We start from the raw sequence: 20,845 nt of genomic DNA, 5'->3' as shown, positions 1-20,845 counted from the left end.
TTTGAGCTCTGTAGACCTCAGACAGCATGGAGTCAGCTGATCGCAGAGCTGGCTGGGTACAGGAGGATTGGTTTTGAAGGTCTGGGCAAGTTAAGGGAGACATGACAGAAGGGTGCAGTGTCCCTGGGGTAGCAATGGTGCCAAGGAATTATCCCTTAGCTGGAAGGGCCAGGGAAGGGAAGAGCATCCCAAGTCCAGGTACAATTGCTGTAAGAGAAGGTTGCTGGACAGGTGCTGTAAGGACTCAGCCAGTTCCAAGAAATATGGCAAGGAGGGAGCCAAGGGCATAGATACCACATCCCGGGAAGCCACAGCCACGGTGAGAATTTGTAGAGCCCACCTGCAGTGCCGTGGCGCTGCCCACATCAGGACCTTCGCAAATGCCCCCCCTTCACCAGAAGCACACCTCTTGCCCCTCTTCTACCTACACTCCCACCCTTAATCCTTATGAAGAGCATTGTTTTATAGGCTTCCGATAAAGCAAAAGCACTACCTGTGATAACGGCCTATCACTATTTGGAGAATTCTCTAAGGTTGGGCAATGAGCACTTGGAATGGATAAAGTTTGGGCAAGTTAATATCTCTAAATCCTTTGGTCAGAGCTTAAACACTGTATCCTCTGAGAAGCCTTTCGACCCCCTAAGACTTCGCAGAGGGTGGGTGTTGTGTGCTAATGTAGCACTTAGGCTCTGAAGTCAGAACAGGCCCGGGACTAAATTTGCCTCTGCCTTTTCTTAATTCTGTGACTGTGGCCAAGTGTACTCTCGGGATAGACAGAGGAGTAACGTAGTCCCCTAAGGATGCTGAGGCAAAGCCCATTGGGGGTTATGAATGGTAGGTAATCAGCAGTGGATAGATGCCCGCCAGATTAATGATCTCCCTCTTGTCTGTCCCGGGAGAGAAGCCAGTGTCTATGTTTGTCTTTCCACCGTTTCACCCCAGTGCCTAGAGCAGTGCCTGGCACGTAATAGGCACTCAGTGGATGGTGCTACTGAGCCCCTGCAGTGCCCTGTGGCTGCTGTGCTGCGTGTTTGCAGGAGCTCGGCCCCATTTGGTCCTCCCATCCTCGTGAGACCGCTGCTGCTGCTGTCTCCGTCTAACTGAGAGAGAGAGAGAGAAGCAGAGGCACAGAGATGATAAAGAACTCAGTAAAATCACACTGCCGAGTCTGTTGGAACTGACATGTGAGCCTCGGCCATCTGAGCCTAGAGCTCCAGACCGTGCACCTCCTGCCTCTCCACCTGCCCTGTCTCACCTCACCCCAGCCTGCCCTTGACAACCACCTCCCCTTGGGTTGGTTTTTCCGTTTCAAAACCATCAGTGGTTTGAAAGCCTTTGGCCCGGCACTCAAGGTCCTCAGTGACGGCCCCAGCCCTTCTTCTTGACTCTTGCTCCTCCCCAGACCCCCATTGTCCTCTGTCTTCTGGGGGAGTGGTGGGGAGGCAATAACCCACTAACCTCGGTTTATCAGAACTACAGGGTTCACCTTGGTTTCTGTCCAGCTGTGAGGTCCCTGCAGCCACACCCAGCCTGGCTCTCCTCAGAGCCCAGTATGGTGCCTGCCACACACTAGGTGCTTTGTAAACATTGAACCAGATTGATTCAAAACGCTGCCCGACAGAAATCTGCTGCAACTGCCAGGCATCAATTGATTTCCTTTCCCTGCTCATAATTAGCTTTTTGCGGGAGAAGGAGAAGAAGGAACACCCCGTGGTGTGTGTCCAAAGTCATCCGGGATCCTCTGCGAAGGGCTCGTGCAAAGATGCAATGTTAGGATGCTGCAAGCAGGCTCCTCCCCTGCTGATGTTTATTCCATTCACAAAGCCTCTTATTCAAAGCGTCTGGGAGAAAGTAATGAAATGTGCAGCATGCTAAATCTTAGCACTGCAAAGCTTCTGTGGGAAATAACTTGGGGAACCCCTCTTTCTCTGGAGGGATGGCAGCTCTGCCTGCTCTGCTGTTAAAACACCTCACTGTGTCAGTCATGAAAAATGACAAAGGGACAGGTAGCTTGTGCTAGGTTATAACCAGGGGCCTTAGCATTCCTGGTTCCCAGAGGAGGTAATTCAAAGTCAGCTGGGAAGCAGAGCAGCAATTTCAAGCTCCAAAACCCTCTGCAGAGGATACCATCAATAATCACAGGCACGGATCACCCCTTGCTCTATGCCAGGCACTGTGCTAAGTGCTCTATGCTCACTGGCTCATGATAGCGTGAACTAGAAGCACCCTGTGAAGAAGGTGATTCCCTCATCCCCGTTTTAGAGAAGGAAAGAAGAGGAATGAGGTTATGCAACCTGTCCAAAGTCATAGAACTTATAAATGACACAGCTGGAATTTCTACTTTGCTCTCTGGTCAAGGTAAGGAATGATATCTGCAGCAGCACAGGAGATGGGAATTCTTGTGGGCTGAACACAGTACGTTTTATTTCCTACCCACATCACAGTTCATATTCGGTGCTCTTGGCAAGAGGTCTTCCTCCACTCACTCCAGGTCCCAGATGCCTTGTTGCTGTGGCTTTGGATTCCTCTTCATCCACATGGCTTCCTCCATCTGGTGGTAGAGGATGCGCTGGGGAAGACTTTGTATGCCAGTCCTGGAAAAGGCTAATGTAAAATGGTGTGCTGGTCATGGTTAACACCCAGCTCCCCTGAGGAGAGACAAACCAGTTCTGTGGCATTTGCCATCCTGGGTGTAAATGGCCGATCCCACTTGATTTCAGGCTAATGAAAGCTTCAGGACCAGCTCGCAACATTCCTGAACATGTAACAATCAGCCTTTGGAGCTAGTGTGAGCAGGCTCTGCTGCCTCACTGCCTCACATCGCCCACATTCCATTGGCTACAGTGCAGCCACAGGGTTCCCCACCAGCACCAAGTGAGGCTGGGGACAGGCAAGTGGAGGTGTGACCCGATGGAGAAAGAAGCAGGTTACGGTGATTATGTAGCAGTCTCTCCACATCTGGAAGGATAGACTGGTTCTGGGGCCTAATATGTTGGCTTCGGCTGCTTCAGGGCAAAGCCAATTCGGCTGCCCTAATGAAGCTGAGAGAGTTTGTTCACCCAAGCTGCCTTGGGCATCCAGAATACTGGCTCAGTTCCACTGTCCCCTGGGAGCAAAAGAGAGATGCCAACAGAAGGCCAAGCAGCAGCTCTGGAAGGGAGAAGCAAGGCCCTCTCCCATGGCCACGTCCACCCTTAGAAAGAAGAGGGAGAGAAAGAGTCATGTTCGTACACCAACTTTCCCTCTCAGTGTCACCAGCAGAAGACACAGCCTAATGGTGTTGTGGACACCAAACAATCAGAGTGGTTAAAGAACCAAAATGGGAATGGAAGAGGGAAGCAAGAGGGCACACACCCACTGAGGAGAACCTACCAGCAAAGAACAGCAGTCTGGGGTTTGCATCCACCAGTGCCTATCTCCCATTTGCTGTGGAGCTCGTAACCCCCACACGTCCAGACTCCCTGGCATGTGGACTGAGTGAACTCTCACAGATTCAATAAAAGGCTCAGAAGTGGGGAGCCACACCCTACCTCAAGCCAGCACTTGAGGTAGGGTGTGATCGACATGCAAGGGGAATCCCTTCCCCGAAACCTCAGGGATAGAGCATGGGGCACCCAGAACAGCTGCTGCAAGTAACTTCCATTAAAGATTATTTGTGATTTCGAGAATGACTCCTCTGGGTACTTCTGTGGGAGGCAGGGAGGGTAAATCTGCCCTAAGCACTTGCCAATGCCAAGAGTATCAGAAGTTTGGTTATCAGGTCCAGAATGTGGGTGATGTTCTCATCAGAGCTCATGGGAAGCTCTTTGCCCAGAACATCACCATCTCATTGCACCTGTTCACTCTTCCAACAAGTGCCATGGAACCCTACTTTGCACCAGGCCATCCTAGCAATAAGAGGTGAAGAGGGAGATGACCAGTATGATTACTACAATGGTGGTGGTGATGATGGTGATGGTGGGGCTGGGGGTGACCAGTATGATTACTACAATGGTGGGGTGATGATGGTGGTAATGGTGATGGTGATGGTGGAGACTGTGATGATGGGGATGATGGTAGTGGTGGTGATGGTAGTGATAATTGTGGTGAGGATGGTGATGGTGGTGATGATGCTGGTGGTGGCAGTGGTGGTAATTTATGGTGATTGTAAGGATAGGCATGGTGGTAGAAGTTGTGATGGTGGTGGTAGTGATAATGGTGGTGATGGTGATGGTGATGGTGATGGTGATGGTGATGGTGAGGATGGTAATGGTGATGATGGTGGTGATGTGTGATTCATAAAGGGTCTTAGAACCGTTCTCAAGAGTCAGAGGAGGAAATTATTACCTTTAGTTCCAGCCACTACAGAACTGATTCTTGAGGGTCAAGTTGTGAAGATGGAACAAAGGCATCCTCATATGAGAGAAACAACACAAATAAAGATGCAAAAGTGTGGTAGGAAGAATTACACAGAAAACAGACAAATCCAGTTCTTTAGAGCATTTGATGGAATGAAGAAAGTAGTGCAAGGTAAGAAAAGCTGGAACCGTGTGTAGCAAGCATTGGGCATTATCTTCCTGAGCCTAGGATCCACTCAGTTGGAGGGGCTGATAGAGCATCAGGAGTGCAGTGACTGGACCTGAGCTGTGTCTAGGAGCATAACTCTGGCTGCTGTGCACAAGACAGATTGAAGTCTGGCAGGTAAGCCAGATAGAGATGAAGGTGCTGGAGTTGTGTGCAAGTACCAGAGTAATGAGAATGGAAAACTTCAAGGAAAAGTGTGAGAGGTACATAGCACACGGCAGCATTCTGGCGATCTCTGGAGAGCCTTCTACCCAATATCTGAACATTAATAACATGCAAAGCTCTGCATTAGATGTCATTGATTTAAGGTAAAAACAATCTAAAAGTGTGAGTTGCTGTCCATTTAAAAAATGTTCCAGGGAGCTAGCTAGCCCCTTCCACCATACGTGGACAAAGGAAGTCCTCATCTATGAGAAATAGGCCCTCACTACACACGGAACTGGCGGTGACTTGACCTTGGGACTTCCTGGCCTCCAGAGCAGTAAGAAGTATTAGCTTCTTGTGCTGCCTAGCATATGATAAGTTTTGGTTTGTTTTAGTAACCTGATCTAAGGCACAAGTGCACATATCTCTTTTACCACTTTTTACCACTTTCAGACACTTGGAATTCTGGCCAATGGTTCCTATATAGAACATGCCCAGCAGTTTCCATGGAACCCTTAGTGAGCTCTCCTCTGAGACAACATGATCTATGAACTCCACTCATTCACTCGTCCAGCATGTGTGAACCAGAACTATGACACATCAGATATCATGCTAGGATGGAGGCTCCAGAGATAACTGCCATGGTTTCTTGCCATCAGAGGAGGTTAATTCAGTCTCACTGGAAAAGCAGACATGGGATTGTTATTACCCAAGATGCTTTCCTCTGCCTGGGATAAGATGGGAAATCACTAGAGCTTTCCTGGAAGAGACGGAACTTGAAGAGTGGGTAGGAATTGGTCATGGGATGAAAGCCGGAAGATGTCCTGCGTAGAGGAACTGTCAAATGGGAAGGTAATGAAGGAGGAGAGAATGAGGCTGTCTCCAGCCCCACCACAAACCTATTACATGTTCCAGGACATATACTCTTGTCTCTTCTTACCACTCTCTGGTAACTGAGTTTTCTCCAAACCTGAGGTTTTCAGGTTTTTATTTTTGTAATTTTCTCACCGTGTGGGTTGTTAAATCCCAGGCTTGCGTGATCCCTCCCAGAGTTCACATTTTTGATCTGTGTGAGCTGTCTTCGATTAGTTGGATGCCACCAATGTTCATCAAAGTGCCGTCATCCTGACAGCCAGCTCCACTTCTAATTCATGACCCATGGCATGGGCCCTTATCTACTCAGTAAAATATCGTGCTGCCAAAGGTGAACCACAGCTGCCAAGAGTAGGCTGCAGCCCTGGGCTCAGGCCGGCTCCATTCTGCACCAAGGCACTCTTAAAACCAGCTCTTTTGTTAGAAATCAAATATTAATATAAAGGGTGAATAATTCATTGTGAATGCCTGCAAAGCTCAGAGGAAATCCCCGAGAGGAGATTTTAGTGTACCAGTGATTCTAAAGTTCTAGATCTTTCCATTAGTTCAAAATGAGAGGTGCTGGTTCAGAGGAAGGGCTCTGAGGCCAGGTCACCTGCATTTGAACCCAGCTGCACCACTTGTTTACTGAGATCCCTGTGCACCCTCCCCACTCTGGTCTGTGCTCCACCAGACTGGGACCCATGGACTGCCGCAACAGGCATCCAGACCCCTGCCTTCTGGTGAATTCAAGCAATGGGAAGCCATGTAGAGGCTTGAGGAGTGGAGAAGATGGTGTGAGAATTTCCTCCTGAAGCTCCCTCCCTCTTACCTGGACCACTGTGGGCTCAGCCAATGGCCACCTCTCCTCTTGGGTGGCTTCTCCGCATAGTTGTCTCTTGCCCTGGGACCACCCCACTTCCACCCCTTCAGGCCTAGTGGTAGCAACAGCTCTCAGACTTACCAGCCCCAGGCTGCTCGCTACTGCTTTCCCTAAAGCCCCTTCACACATGACAGTAGGTTTAAACTTACCACATTACCATTTCTGAAGATTTAAAAATGATCAGACGTTGGTGATCTCAGTCTCAAATTTGATAGGTTGTTCTCTCATCAAAGCTTCTTCAATTATTTGTGTGCTACCATTTCCCATTATAACCTTAATTGGTACAGCAAGTGGGTGACCTTGAGCTGTGCCTCAGTTTCCTCATCTATAAAATGGAAATGATAGTCATAGACTCCAGTCCTGACAGTTGTTTTCAGGGTGAAATAATCTAATGCATAGAAGGGGATAAAACAATGCCTGGCGAGTAATATGTCCTGTCAAGGGATCAGAGTGAAAACCACAAACCGCCTCTAAGAGAAATTAGGAGACTCATGATCTAATGCAGGAAGCAAGGAATTTGGAGCCAAAAGACCTGATTTTCCTACTTACTATCTGTGTGATGAAGAATAGATTGTTTTACTGCTGATATTCAGTTTTGGGCAAAATGAGGATAATCATACCCATGTTCCATGGGGAGAATTGAATAAAATCTGTATGAAGAATGCATGACACATATAATTCCCTCCATAATTGTAGTTTTACCTGTATATGACCGAACTTTTAATTTTGCTTCCAATAACTACAAGGCGTCTTTCCATCTTGGTGGCCAAAGAGAGCTCTCAGTGCAAGGACTCCGTGCAGTGGTCTATTTTCGGGCTGCTTAGAGCCTCCACCTTCTGTCAAGAAGGAAGTATTGGGTGAAGTTATTTCCTGAATAACATACCCCACCAAAGACTTCTCCACATCTCACTGAGTGTGTAGGATACGAAAACTACAAAAATGAAACTTGGGAAATATCAGATACAAGAAGACTATTCTCGAAAGCTCAATACTGTAGTAGGAAATATCACAGCGAAAATAATGACAGCAAGGAATATTAACAACAACATCACAACAGTAGGAATCATACGAAACAGTGAGAGGCCACATGCCATGGTGCTTAAGAATGTAGCTCCCAAAGGAAGACACTTGACTTCAGATCTTAGCTCTGCAGAACTTTAGAAAGTTACTGAAATTCTCAGGGCTTTTTGATCCACAAACGGACTCAAGATAGTGGTAGTTTCCTCACAGTATTATTGTGACTATTAAATTGATTTCAGTTTAATGGTATATAACTAGTAGTAATTTACCTATCACTCTAAATTCCAGTCAAATATATATGAAAAGTATTTAAAGTGTCTAACACATGGGAAAAAATAAACACCCCCTCATAGCACAGTAGAAGTATCTTTCAGCACAATTTTTAAGCAACATCAGTTAAGGCATTGCACATACACTATTGCTAAACATCCCAACAATACATAGCAACTAATTACTAACATAAATTGCACTTCCTGTGTGGGCACTGTGCTACTCGACATATACCATCTTGATTAACATTATATAATAGCTTCTTTCTCATCTTCATTCCACAAATAAGGCCCAGGGAGGACAACTACCTGATTTTTAGCCCAAACCTGCCTGAATCCTGAGCCTCCCTGCTTGAATGTTTTGAATAAAGCCATCCCTGTCCAACAAAGACAAATGCTTCTCAGTCCCTTCTTATTCCAGGAAGGTTTTGCTACAGCTTTAGCAGCCCCAGGCCTTCGTCTTCAGGGAACTTCCGATTTCTTCTTTCTGGAAACAGCCTCAATCCTAAAAGGAAATAGGGGTGCAGTACAAGATGGGCCCAGCTAACACCCCTGGGCCATGAGGAAGGGCAGTGAATTGCTCACACCCCTCCCGTTTCTTCTAGAATCACGCAACTTCCCCCTGGCATCCGGTGCTCCCCATTCAATGCATCCTTTTGGTTCCTTGAATCCTCCTGTCTTCTTGGCCGTGCTTTTGGGCTCATTTTGTCACTTGCCTTCTAAGTCACATACACTAAATCATTTCCCATCTGAAGCCCCATTTTTTCCTCTTTGTTTTAGTGATTATAACCATTGCCCCGATTCCTTCTGAAGTCAAGACCCCCTAGAAGACTTCAGATGCGTTTTGGCAACCTGTAAAGTTCTCCTCCCACTGACAAATCACCGTCATTCTCTCCACAGCACAGGGGAGCGAGCAACTACCAGACAGCCCCCTCGGGCACATGCTGAGATCCCACAGCAAGCAGACTTTTTTCCTGTCTCAGATGCCATTTGCTGCAAAACACATGGGTCCCTGTGTTGGTTTGCTCCAATCACAGGCTGTTGTGTTCATTTCCTTACAAATAAGCTCCTCTCTCAAGGGTGTGGACTGCAAAATTTGATTTCCAAATCAATCCACTGAGCGGTTGGAAGAAAATGTAAATCCCTGTCTTTGAGAACGAAATGTTATGCATGCACAACGTATGCATAATCATTGCTGCGGTGATAAATGTACAGCACGTGTAGATAATGTTTATGTGCGCGGCACACAAGTGGCTGAGAGCGCTGGGTGCTGAGTTCCACCTCTGTCTTCACTTAGCCAGCAAGTCTTAGCCAGCAAGTCTCGGAATGCTATGCCTGGCCTTGTTACTTTCCTTTCTAAACTGCCAATAATAAATGCCCCCCCCTCACAGGCTGCTGTTTAGAAATGGAAAATACCAGGACAAAGTTTGAAGCTCTTATTACTGTCATATGGTGTGTGCACAAAGCTGGCCTAGGTTGGTGCTAGTATGGGCTTCGTGATGTCTTTCCATTTTATTCCCCCACTGCCAAATACCTTTCCTTTGTTTAATTTAGTTCAGGCATCACCTCCTCTAGGAAGACTTCCGGGGGAGAGACGAGGGGCCCTGTGGACCCTGAAGCCCCTCAGCCACATGGCACTGAGACTTGATTCTTTTGTATTACAGCATCTACTCTCTCCTGACAGCAAGGGCCTAGGGCAGACAGGCCCCTGATGTCCCCAGTTCCTGCACAGGGCTGAGCACATAATGGAGGCTTTCAATCCATGAAGTTAAAACAAACTGAATTTATCTGCATTAGAATCACAACTGCCTTCAAATCCAAAGCAATTTGCCAGTTGAAGTCTCATGCCTGGGGGAAAAGAGCCACATAGCAAGAAAATTAGCAAAATCGGACCCCCTCCTTTTCCAGAAGAGGCACTTAAGGGTCCTCCTTTTAAAAAGAAATTAATTCCACTCAGAAATAAATGCCCACTGCCCTCCCCAAGGAGACCATTAGCGAATCACCCACCGGCAGGGGTTTCTTCCTGCCAGGGCTCGCGGACTCACCGCTGAAGACCGCGGCACAGCGTGGCCCAGCCTGAGTGATGGCGGGCAGTTACGGGTGGCTGAAGATTTCAGCAGCTCCGAGGGGCTTCTCAGCAGCTGCATTTCTCTTCCCTTTAAACTGTTTATTAAAATACAAAGCGAAACCCACTGAAGGAAAGCATTTTTCTGCTTCTGCCTCCAATCAGCCGACTCTCTCCACGTTGAGGATTTTCCTGCTTTAGCAAAACATCTATACCCACTGCAGAGAGCAGGCTCCCCTTCCTTCAGGGGACCCTTGGGCTTTCCGAAGTTGGAATCAATCGAATTCAGATCCCAGCTCTCCCATGCACAAGCTGTGAGACTGTGTGCGGATCACTTCTCAACCTTATGGGCTTCAAGGTCAAGAGCAGTGCGCAGTGATAGCTGCCTGCACGGTGCAGAGGCTCCCAGGAGATGACGAGTGTGGCTGGCTCTCTGGCTGGTACCCAGAGAGGGCACTGGAGGCGGCTGGGAAATGTGTGCTGCGACCAAAAGGCCTTTACCCCTTCTCTGTCGGAGCCCCATGCTGCCCAAGGCCTGGGTGGCCATGAACAAAAAGAGATATGATCTGCCCAGTGCCAGGGCACAAATCCTAGACAGCACATGCCACCATGGTAAACCTACTGCTCTTGCACGACTGATTTAAGAAAGGATGTGGGTCACAATTCACTGGCCAGTGGGACTTGCAGGGAAATCTTCTGGGTGGCTTCTGAACCAAGTATCGCCGCTTCCAAAAGGGAAACCTCCACAGTAAGGATGTAGGTGTGGTAGATGTTTTATATTACTGAATGCTGGTGTCTGTCTGTGATGGCTGGAAGTGCTGGAGCCTCCTCAGGACCAGGAGGGGTAGAGCCCAGGATCAGACGCTACCTCACGAGGATGACTGAGCAGAAAGCTGAAAAGGACCTGGGGCCTCGGCGAGACATTATTGAGCTTCTAAGTTAACCACCCTGGTTCTGGATCCACTCTGATTTCTGGGACGCGAAATAATTATTGTCCTCTCTTGTCTAAGCTACTTTTAATGGAGCCATCTATTACGTGCAGCCAAAACCAGTCTAATATGAAAGATGTGACTTGCGGCATATTTTATTACAGGAATTTCATCTACCTTGCTGCCCAGCTAGCCAGAAACCAGGAAGTCGTTAATGCACACCTACTCCACATTTATAGCTCAAGGGCTTGAGAGCCTTCCATGTCACATAAAGTACAATAATAATATTTTAGTAACATAAAAGGACGATTTTCTTCTCAAAGCATTTAAATCCAAAGTATAAGTCCCAGCCATCGTAATGACGACCATGATATTTTTGGCCTCAGACTTCTCAGTTACAGATGACAGGGCCATTCTACCTGGTTTAAATGGAAGAGGAATTTATTAAAGGTCGTCAGGAGCTTCCAGAGTCCCCGACAGGACCAGAGAGTGGGCCGAAAACTGCCCAGACCATCAGTCTACTCGTTTACATCTTACTGTGACCCCAGAGCCTCTGGGTTCAGACCCTGCTGATGCGGTGGTGGACGCAGCGGCCACGTCCTCAGGCTCTGGGGCAGACGTGCTCCCTGCCAGGCTCTCCCTTCACCAGGAAAGAGTCCCCTTGGGCTGGTTTCTCTCCTTTTCTTCATATTAAAGCCTCACACACGCTGTGATGGCTGAGTCCCTGGACCCAACACTCCCAGCTTTGCAAATACCTGGGAAAGGACTCTGGACTCTTCCTGGGGAGGACCAACTCAGGATGTAGGAATTTCACCTAAAACGTGTTGAAGACATTGAGTAATAGGACAGAAGTCCATCCTGCCATCTACTCAGGGCTCTATTTAGCTGCAAAACTCCTTTGGAACAGGCTGACAATTTTGGGTGCCTGCGGAGGTGCCAACTTTGGGGGTAGTCAGTGGTCAGATCACCCAGTTTAGACATCTAAAGAACAAAGATCATGTCTTGGTTCCATTCCTAACCAGCTAGGTCCAAATACCAGCCTGGTCAGGAATGGTGACCAGGGAGGTTCCCTTGAGACCTGAAAGAGCCAGCCTCCTGCATCTAGGACCCCAGACCTCAAACCTCTTGTCAGGGGCTCAGGGAAACCCACTCCAGTCCTGCCTTCGCCACCAGCTGCTGATGACCTTGGGAACTTCATGAATCTTCCTGGGGCCTCAGTCACTACATGTTTTGAAAGCTGGCTTAGACCAATGGTTCCTAGGTGTCCTTCCTGCTTTACTCCTCAGCCCTAAAGTGATGTCACATCCGTTGTCTTTTCAGAATACTTATCGCTTCTGCAGCAATCATTTCCCATGTACAGTTTTTTCCTTTGGCAGGAATCACATACATATAAAAAAAGCAGCTTCCCCAGGAAGTTTGATGCCCCAGCTTTAGTAAACTTGCACCAAGTATTTTTCAAATTAAAAGTGACCGAGGAGTGTTTTTGCAAACAGAGCACCACGTCAACACCTTCTAATAATACAACCATCTCTCCCCAAAGGTGCACCACCGACCTGTGGCCGCAGCTGCCCGCTGACTCATCTCCCCTCCGAAGAACATGGCGGGGCCGTGAGTGGCAGCGCTGCTGGCTGTGCACTGTCCTCCCCTCCCTCCAACATGTCAGGGATGCTCTGCCTGCCTTCCGGGAGAAGGGTGCCTCCATATTTCCCACCCCGGGGAGCGGGGAGCCCATCAGTTGCTCTGGAGAGCCCAGCCCCTGGTCTTTCAAAGAACAACTCCTCCATTCCACATTCAGGAGAGCAGCAGCTTCAAGACCTCACTGTGTCTACACAGCACTTGGTGCAAGTGTGTCAGCACTCACACGTCTCTTTAATTATGGACAAGCTTCTGCTTGTCCTTCTGGGCCTCAGTTTCTCCATGTTGCAAAATGGGTATTTTAAAAAAACCACTTGCCTCAAAGAATTGGCAGGTAAGTATGCACAGAAGCCTCCAGCCCACTGCCAGGCACTTAGTAGGTGCTCAGCAAATGTAACTGTCCCCTCTTTTCAGTGCTGTCTTGTTACCTGTGTGCCCTCTCTTTCCAGGGTGCTCCAGGCAAGTGCCCACCCCTCATAAGTGGCCCCCCCTTCAGACCCGACTCTTGAATCCTGCAAGGTTCCTGACATGCCAGGCCCTCTGGTCTCCCTCATACCTGTCTTCTATGCTAACCCCAGGACCCTTGCCTTGTCTGTCCCCAGGCAATGGTCTAGGCAGAGTCTAAGCCACTGACTGAAGTAAGGCAGCACAAATGATGTGAACAGCGAATTGTGGTAGCTCTCAGTGATGTGGGTGGGGCATCAAAGGATTCACAGGGCCTGAGGTTACACACACACACACACACACACACACAAACATGACCGGGAGCTCTCTGGGACTCCGTTAGTTCCGTGCTCTGGAGCTGGGTGCATCGGGCCCGAGGTCCTGAGTTCTCCAGCATGCGAGGCAGCAGCCCCTCTGGGCACAGCGTGGCCACACAGACGGCCTGACGCGCTGAAGGCCACGGCCGGGCCCTGCTGGCTGTGAGGCTCTGGAAATCACTTCCTTTCAGCCTCCCGTTTCTCTCCCCAGTATGGCGTTTGTTGGATGTGACCCGTGCATCAGCCGCTTTGAGCAGGTCCTATGGCAACACGGCATTCAGTCACTGCTACGGCCTTGCAAGGTTCCCCAACCACCCCATTCCCGCTCCACTCCTGGGAGGAGAAACTGAGGCACAGCCCCAAGGTTGTGCAAAAGCTGAGCAGGAACTAAAGCCTGGACATTAACCACTCGACTGTCCCTGCCCTCTCCACCTGCCACAGGGAAGCAGGTGAACTCCAAGGAGAGGGAATGCTCCGTTCACTTCAGCCACCTGGAGCACAAGTCAGGGGACCCCCCGGGACAGTGTCGCTTGGGAAGGAAGGTGAGTAATCTTCATGCTTCCCACCCATTTAAGCCAGGTTTCGTCATGGCTGTCTGGTAGAGAGAGCTCAATGTCAGTGCCTTGGAGCCAGCCAGACTCCAGTCATTAACCTCAACTCTTGCGGTGCTGCCCTCGGACACAGGCACTTGTCCTATGTGAGACTCAGTTTTCCTATCTGTAAAATGGGGCCCTATGTGGATGGCAGCTATTGTGAAGATTGAAGTCACCATGTCTGCAAAGGACTGAACAGGAAGCCTGCCATGCAGAGGCTGCCTGATAGTGTCTGCAATGGCTGGAACGTACTTCTGCCCCCCAGTCACAAAACAGGATCAGTCAGGCTGCTTGAAAAGAGATGGGCTTAGCTGGGTGTAGTAATGCACACCTGTGATCCCAGCACCCCCAAAGACTAAGGCAGGAGGATCACAGGTTCAAGGCCAGCCTGGGCAACTTAGCAAGACCCTGTCTCAAAAAAAAGGACTGAGGACATAGCTCAGTGCAAAGGCCCAGGGTTCAACCCCCAGTGATGAAAAGAGAACGATGGATTTCCTTATAGTTTTAAAGGTGAGTTCCACCCCCAAGTCTCTTCCTGTTCAGCCCTCTTTCCTACTACATCTCCCTCCTCCCTCTGCTGTGCAGAAAGAAAGCTGGTCTAAAAAAAGAAGGGGAAAAAAAATGCCATCCTTGGCATCTTCTCTGTCCCTTTTCTACCAGCTGCTGTTACCATGGTAACCCAAAGCCATTTGCTTTCCTCCTTCTGCTGGGCCTCCTCCCCTGCACGGTGTGTGTGCAGCTGGTCTTTTCCCAGGTCCCAGAAAGCCACATTCAGGGTTTCTCTGTTTATCTTTAAATTTCCTGCCAGCTCTGCAGCTTTCCAGCTTTCTGTTTCTCATAGTCAAGGAGCAGAAAAGATCGCTCCAAACAACTGGTCACAGCGGTCATTCATGCGCTCCTCAGATGCTTGTGGCAGACCTACTATGTGCCAGCACTGTGTCAAAGAGAAATCTGCCCGTGCTGTATGGATGAGGAGGACCCATCCTTTCACAGACAGGGAAACTGAGGCCCAGAGAGGAAAGACCTCACAGCTGGCAGCACAGCCTGTCTCAGAACCCTATGTCCTGATGTCCAGGTGAGCGCTGTGACTACCTTCACCAATCACCAGCCTATGCCTTCCATCCGCAGGAAATGTTGCACCCTGGAGTCCTAAGATTGGGCAGAGCTAGCGTATTTTCCCCAAACTCCCTGGCTCCAGCTGAGGCTGGTGAATTAGGGCCAACCCCTACTTAGGTATATCTTTCTGGCATGCTAATGCAGGGCCCCTCCACTGTGCAAACTTCCAGGTGTGCGGGAACCTCCCCGGCACCCCACCTGCCTCCTTACCAGGCGCGGCTGGAGCCACTGCGGCTGCAGGCAGCTCTGCCCCACTTACCTGCCAGCAACATCTGTGAGCTGACGTCACCTGGGCTGGCCGCCGCTCCTCCCGTCCACCGGCACTCTCTGCTTATTAGAATGCACCTGCCATCCTCCTCTCCCGCACCGCGGAAAGGTTTGCTCAGCAGCCCGGACTCCAGCTGCTCAGGAACGGGAGGGAATGGGTTCACATTCTGTAAAAATTAACATGCAACAAAACATCAGCTTTGGTGCCCTTAAGGCAGTTGCATTGAGAGGCAGATGAATACTCAAGAGCTCTGATCGCTCAGCCAGAAATCAACCCTTCACTAATATATACATCCAACCTCACTACTAATGGTGCACCCTTATGGGAAGTGTGGGGCAAACCTGTGCAGGTGCAGGGTGCAGCAACTCTGTCATCATCATCATCATCATCATCATCATCATCATCATCATCGTCTGCTCAGTACTCACGCTGCGCCAGGCACTTGACCAGACGCACTAAATCTAGTTTTACCCTACCTGTTTTGTGGCATCCCCACCCCTTCTCACTTGTCTCCTTTCTCTACTCCTCAGGAGCAACCACTTTCAATTCTTCAGGCTGCCTCTTTTCAGACTCACCTTCACATACACAATGCCTTCGTAGCAGGTGCTTGAGGGGTCCGTCGATTGACTCTCCACTGTGGAAATGAAGCCTCTCTCTCCAGCTCCTGTGCCCACCACGGAACACGTCCCACCTTCATGCTTCCGACAGGATTATGTGGTCATCTTATCTCTTATGAGCGGGGGTTTTGCGTGGCTGTGTCTATGCGGATGCTACACCGAGACAAGCCTGAGTGCTTTTCCTTGGGTTGGGAGCCACAGAAACGCACCCTTCAGATGTCATGTGGTGGGAGAATAAGTGGCTGGTGGCTTCCACTGCTGCCCCGCTGGGCCCATCTTTGTGGTCACTCTAAGGTCCCATTCCTGCAACCAGTGACTCAGCCCAGGCTCCTTCCTGCGAGACGCGGCACACCTGTAATGGCATCTTCGGCTGGAAAACCCTGTCAGCAGCGGCTCCCTTCTGGGAACCTCACTACAGTGCAGGCTCTTCCCAGGTTGCTTCCTTCTTTCCCCCACTCGCCCAGGGAGCTCAGCTCTGCTCTGTGTCTGCCATGCTCTCCTGAGTTTCCCTGTTGGGTTGCAAAGTAATTCTTTTCATAGTGAGTTCCTCCTTTTTTTTTAAGCCATCCTTCTCTACAGGAGAAGATATTAATTGTTAAGCAGGGTAAGGCTCATTTATTAGAAGTTTACTTCCCTCTGCATAGCTTCTGCTTTCTTGTGGCTTTTTGTCTATTTGGTAGTTTTAATAGGGAATGCATTTCCCAGATTTCTTGGTTGAATGGTAGCATTTATAAGTAGCCACTAAAAAGCTAACTGGAAGGCTGCTGGGGGTGGTTGGAGGGAGCTGGTTATGTTGGGTGATCTCGCTGGGAAGTTTCTCTGGGGAATCCTGGCTCTTAGTATCTCTAATTCTATTCTTTTCACTGCTGAAACTTGGCACACCTGCCCTTTCTCAGATGCCAATGGAGCAAGCTGATCAGCTGTGTCAGCTTTCACAGGGCCATACCCAGTGCAGCTCCAAGCAGATCCTGTTCACAATAAAGATATTCTTTTCAGGGATAATCATGCAAGGGTTGGCATTAATCATTTCTTTAAAGAGTTCCAATTTAGCTTTTAGAACACACTATGAATAGTCAAATGAATACATTTTCAAAATATATATCCATGAGTTTACATATATTATGCAAATTCAGTGGAATATTTCATGAAAGAACTAAAGTCTGCACTTACATAACCAAAGCATTGATAAACTTTCCAGGTGTCATTAGAATGGTAAGGGCAAAAGAACTACATTCTGCATTTTTGTCCTCACAGACCCTGTGTCCTCCTTGTGGATTCAGAGACCCCATTCCAGATGCAAGTTCATGTGACGCGGAGGGACAGGGACCCTTGTTCCATCCGAAGGATCTGGGGTACAGCTGAGCGCAAGCAACCTACTCTGAGACGGATGTGCACTCTCAGATCAGAAGCATGAGGGCTCTTTTGTGAAAATGCTTATGGAAGGATGAGTGGTCAACATATGCTGCTCTGAGACACGCGTCTGTGTTACTGAAATTTCACAGAAGCCACACAGCTGGTTAGAACACAGAGCAACAGAAAACATTTTTCAGAAAAATACTCACTGGCATCGTTTACAATTGTCTGTGCATGATGAGGATCAAAAGCAGATTGGCTACTTGTACTATCGTAAAATGTGTACAAAATTGAAATGTGCCATTTTATCCATTCTGTGGTATTAAATTCATTTCTGTTGTGCAATCACCACCACCATCCATCTCCAAAACGTCTTGTCTCCCCACATGGAATGCTGCACCCCTTGAAAGAACAGCTCCCAATGCCCACTCCTCGTACTCCGGTAGCTGCTTCTCTACCTGATGTCCCTGTGAACTTGGCTCCCCTGTGTAAGTGGAATCATACATATTTGTTATTTTGCAAGTGGCTTGTTTCACTTAGTACACAGTGTTCCTGTTTTAACATGTGTCAGAACCCCATCTCTCTTCAAGGCTGAATAATATTCCACTGCACGTGTAAACTATGGATATTTGGGTTATTCCCACCATTTTCAAGTGGTAAATAGTGCTACTGTGAATGTGGGTATATGAATACATTTTTGAATTATTTATTTCAGTTTTTTAAAAAATACATACCCAGAAGCAGAACTGCTGGACTATATGGCAATTCTATATTTAACTCTTGAGGAACTACCTCACTTTTTCCCACAGCAGGTGTGCTATTTTACATTCCCCAGCAGTGCACAAGGGTTCAGATTTCTTCACATCTTTGCCAACATTTGTTATTTCATGATTTTTTTTAATCGCAACCATCTGAACGGATGCAAAGCAGCAGACCAACTTTTAGTCAGTTGTATTGTTTCTGTGAAATCCTTTACAGTTAATGTGCAGCTGTTCCCCACACCCCAGGAAGCCCCTCACTGCTTCCCTCGATGCCTTGCACACCTGGGTGTTGGGGTTCACCAATCCTGCCTGTGGTGCAGCACTGTGCCCTGGGTACCCCAAGTTCAGAGCCCTTCTCCTCAGCCTGTCTAGAGAAGGAGCTTCCTATCTTCTTCTGGACTGGGGAAGGAGCATTCCCAATGGCAGGAAGTGAGAGAAGGAAGCCGGACGGTTAAATATGTCTTGAACTTTCAATCAATCCTCCCATCTCCAACTGCAAATCAGTGCACACATGCACGCATGCACGCACACACTCATCTGAAAGACTGGGCCACCCCTTTCAGAGCCTTTGGGGAGTTCTACGATATCTACCCATTGTGTCTCAGGCCCATTTTGGCTTAGGCTTTAGTGCTTCCACCAGTTACTGGCCTATATATAGGTCCCATGTCTGCTGCCCTCTCACCCCCTTCTCTCTTTGGTCTTCTTAGAAACCTACTTACTGTCAACTTGATGGGATTTCAGAAGGGAGCTGATCTAAACATGTGTTTGATCTACCTTGCATAAGCCTGAAGTAATAAATATGCAATATTTAACTTAAACTTTACTATTAAAATGTGGGTGGGAGCTGGACAGAGGTGAAGGAGTATTTGGAGCTGTGAGGAGGGTCTCCCCCATGGCAAAGTGTATCAATAAAAGCTGTCCTGCCATGGTAACATATGAACTAAAATGGGAAGAGTAAGCACTTGATTCATTTCTCGTCTGTTCTGCACAGAAAAGAGAGGCATAAAATTGTGATTCATTTATTGCCCACTCACCCAAAGTAACATTGAATAGCCCCCCAACCCTTGTGCCAGACCTCATGTCCATGATGTGAGACTCCAGCTTATGAAGAGAGTCCAAGTCTCTTTCCTATTGCTCTGGCCCTCAGAATCACCCCACCTTGCTTCCCAATGCTCATAAATCTCCCAGACTCACCCAACTGTCCAAGGTGGCCTGTGTGTAATAAAAGCACCTCCACCTGACCTTTGTAAAATCACTGGACAATTCCTCTCTCCTCCAGGCATAAAGGCTACATAAAGGTCACTTAAGAGATGCTCTGATGAAATAACATGATTGTGCAGGATTCACTGTCGATAACAGCCCTACACAGACAGATAATCTTGCAGGAGGCAATAGAACTGACCTGAGTTTTTGCCCACAGAGAGGAGATTCAGAACTCAGAGGATGACCTTGAACAAAACTTCAGCTTGTTCCTGGACTAAGCGACAGCTACACGTAGTTTATTGGAAATGAAATCCTTGTGACTGACAGGTTGGCAGTGATTAATTATGTTAATATTTGCTCTGGGTCCTGAGGATGTGCAGAATGATTAAAGAGGGTTTTTGGAAGCAGTGACTTGTTTGCACTTGGTCCCCTAATTGTTTGCTAAATGATTCGCCATAATTACATGTAACATCTCAATGCTCCCCCAAGTAAGACTTGTACAGCTTGGGAATAAAAAAGAAATTCCCAAGGCACCAACACAGTGGGAAGTGGGGGTACCCTGAGACATTCCAGAAGGCATGACAGATGTGGCCTGTCAGCCCAAGGCTCGGATCTTGCATATTGCCCTGATCTGTAGGCTAACTAGGGCAGCAGTTTGCTTGAGCCTTGGAGCAGCGTTGTTTCACAGCAAAATATCAGTGCAGTGGTTCAGATGCAGGCATGTGACATTTGGGTAAGGCGGTGAGTTGGCCTTGGCGCCACCAGGAGACCTGGGTGCTGGACCTGGGGCTGGGGTCTCAGCCACTGGACTCCAGGCCTCCTTGGCCAAAAGGAAGGAAGTCCTGGACATGGCCTCTTTCTGTGACAGGTGAGAAAAGCCACAAACTCAAATCACCCAATCTCCACTACTGGCTCATCTCAGCCACTGTTTGGCTTAGAGGGTGTCAGTTGGATGGGGAGATGAAAAGATGGGGCACCCAAGACAGCTCTTAGGGGGCCCGAATTCCCAGAAACCCCTCTCTTGATTTCAGAGTTCCTTTACCGGTCAGCACCACGGACAGCGGCGATTGCTTCCCGTTCGTGGGGCCAAAACTCGGATACTGGATCTGGGAGTGTCTGAGTGGTCATGCAGCCCAGTCTGTCCCTTTACAGATGAGGACTCTGAGGATCAGAGATCAGAGGGGATTTTCTAGTATCCAGCTAAGTCCAGGAGCTCCAAACAAGCAGGGTCTTACTGTCTGTGCTTGTCCCTCCTGGACTCCAGGTTCCTCAAAGTAGGGGCTCAGCCTAATTCACCTATATCACCAGAACCTAGCACAGGCAGACACAGAGGAGGCACCCGGTTCACCCTATTTAAACTTCCTTGTTAACCCAGGTCTTTCCCAGGGGCCAAGGCCAAGGAAAACCTCAGCTATGATCAGGAAGTCCCTGCGGTTTAGAGCTGGTGCTACCATGTCACGTGGGCAAACCTCTGTGATATTGCAACTCTTCCCAGCTATGTAAATTGTCTTCTCAATAAGACTGAGAATTATGAGTTCATATTCCCTGAATAATTAATAATGCCTAGCATGAATATTTGTAGGATGTCCACATAAAATACTGCCTTGACTTGAGAGGGAGAGAGACCGAGAGAGAGAGAAAGAGACAGAGACAGAGACATTTAAAAAGATAGGGAGAAGAACATGATATATCACTGCATCACTACTCTTGTTCAATGACCTCCAAAGCCAAAGATAATCCCTTTGAGCATGTAGGGCTCCCTGGCCAGAGTTAAGACTGTTTGTCATTTACTCTGATTAGAAGGAAAAAGTAA

The 20,845-nt window shown here is 48.4% G+C and overlaps 1 long non-coding RNA gene across 1 annotated transcript; it reads right to left on the bottom strand.

The window, feature by feature from the left end:
• Positions 1–6,598: 6,598 nt before the first annotated feature.
• On the bottom strand, positions 6,599–15,239 carry LOC106149149. The gene is made up of 3 exons (XR_001235130.1): positions 15,090–15,239; positions 7,145–7,278; positions 6,599–6,767 (listed from the first exon to the last, which is right to left on the bottom strand). It is a non-coding gene; the product is annotated as an uncharacterized LOC106149149 (long non-coding RNA).
• Positions 15,240–20,845: the final 5,606 nt, after the last annotated feature.

This window comes from Chinchilla lanigera, unplaced genomic scaffold (assembly GCF_000276665.1).
Source record: "Chinchilla lanigera isolate Chin_1 unplaced genomic scaffold, ChiLan1.0 scaffold00037, whole genome shotgun sequence".
Classification (NCBI taxonomy): Eukaryota; Metazoa; Chordata; class Mammalia; order Rodentia; family Chinchillidae; genus Chinchilla; species Chinchilla lanigera.
The sequence above is the reverse complement of the archived record's forward strand: the minus strand, read 5'-3'. Positions and strand labels throughout refer to the sequence as shown.